Source organism: Aplysia californica, unplaced genomic scaffold (assembly GCF_000002075.1).
Source record: "Aplysia californica isolate F4 #8 unplaced genomic scaffold, AplCal3.0 scaffold00119, whole genome shotgun sequence".
In the NCBI taxonomy this organism is placed as follows: Eukaryota; Metazoa; Mollusca; class Gastropoda; order Aplysiida; family Aplysiidae; genus Aplysia; species Aplysia californica.
This window is the reverse complement of record NW_004797389.1, coordinates 1,382,985-1,384,735: the sequence shown is the minus strand read 5'-3', so window position 1 is coordinate 1,384,735 and position 1,751 is coordinate 1,382,985. Positions and strand designations below refer to the sequence as shown.

Genomic DNA, 1,751 nt, shown 5'->3' with positions numbered 1-1,751 from the left:
CTCACTCACTCACTCACTCACTCACTCACTCACTCACTCACTCACTCACTCACTCCTGCACTCAAACGTCTTGAACACCTGAAACATCGTACCAAACTCATGAACAAGTGTCCAGTAACAAACCACATGATCGACGATAACTAATTCATCAGATGGACATACATCTTGACATGCAAGAATATGTAACCACTTGAAATGACATTATTCACCTGGAAAAATCAGCATGCAAAACAGACTCCCCTCCCTTCACCCTCCCCCCCCCCACCAGAGGAGTAGAGACCCTCACACAACTGTGGGGCGAGCGAGTCCTCTCCAATAATCCAAATTTCCCAAAATAGACTGAAAATGTCTTGTAGAAAAGTGAGCACAGGAGAACGAGAAAGTTCCACAACAGTTACAGCGATACAACAACAAGTAATATTTCTGTGACGTGTGACGTATTGACGAACGTGGGGAAGATGGGTAGTGATTTATTTAACGGGAGAGAAAAAGTGGGATTTGGGTGGGTGGGGTGGTTGGAGAGAGGGGATGAGGCAAGGAGAGGTGGTGCTAGAGTGCTAGAGGCATTGAGACAACGAAAACTTTTCATAGCCAAAGACAAGAAAACTTCAAGTTGGTTCACTCTCTCAGAAAAACCGTACCAATCTCGACGATCTGCGTACAACTGGAATATATACGTCACTGCCGGACTGATATAGCGCTTTGCTTCGCTTCTGAAATTGATATTCTTTAATACCAATCTTTTTTTGCATCTGCTTGCCTATAATGCACACACTCTCTGAAATTAACGCCCAAACACACTCCCTGAAAGTAACATCGTAGCAAACTCTGCGAAAGTATCGCCCTATCACATTCCTGAAAGTAACACTCTAAAACCCCCCTGAAAGTAACACCCTAAAACACTCCCTGAAAGTAACACCCTAAAACCCCCCTGAAAGTAACACCCTAAAACACTCCCTGAAAGTAACACCCTATCACACTTACTGAAAGTAACGCCCTACACATTTTGAAATACATCTCGCCTCCAGCGCTCGAGGGAACGTTTTTCTTTGTCTCTCAAACAGAAAAGTGAGCCAACTTGTCGCAAGCATTCTTTGGTACAACATAGGGAAGTGGGTGACCTACAGGGATCAAAGTGGGTGACCCACACGCAGTATCGGACCACAATGGGTGACCCACAGTCAGTATCGGATCAAAGTATAGGAATAACGTAGGTGACCCTCAGTCTGTATCGGATCAAAGTATCGGATCAAAGTATCGGATCAAAGTGGGTGGCCCACAGCGGAATAAGATAAAACAGAGGAGAACATGACGGCATAATTCTACACAAGAGAACAAAGACCTAGCGCAGGAGAGGAAAAAACTTTACCTGGGCACAGCGATGCTGCAAAATCTGGGATTCCCGAGAGACACACAAAATGGCGGGGAAGGCTGACATTGAAATGTCTACAAGCTACAGCGAGGTACGGACAGACTAAAGTATTGAACACAAAGTACGACTACGGAACTAGCAGGAAGAAACCCATGCACACTATAAATATATAATCCATGTGTCATCTAATCCATGCGTAATTTAATCCATGCGGTATAGAATATAATCCATGCGTTGTATAGAATCCATGCGTTATGATCCATGCGCTGTATATAATCCATGCGTTGGGAACCACGCTCAATATCATCCAGTTTCATGCTGCTAAGAAGTGAAGATAATATTAATTTTTCTTTGCATTGAAACCCCGACAACACCCCCC

The 1,751-nt window shown here is 44.2% G+C and overlaps 1 protein-coding gene across 1 annotated transcript in view; it reads right to left on the bottom strand.

The window, feature by feature from the left end:
* LOC101859163 (SCO-spondin-like) overlaps positions 1-1,751 on the bottom strand; it is a gene marked incomplete at its 5' end in the record, with an annotated part of 124,633 nt that overhangs the window by 63,152 nt on the left and 59,730 nt on the right. The window lies entirely within an intron of this gene.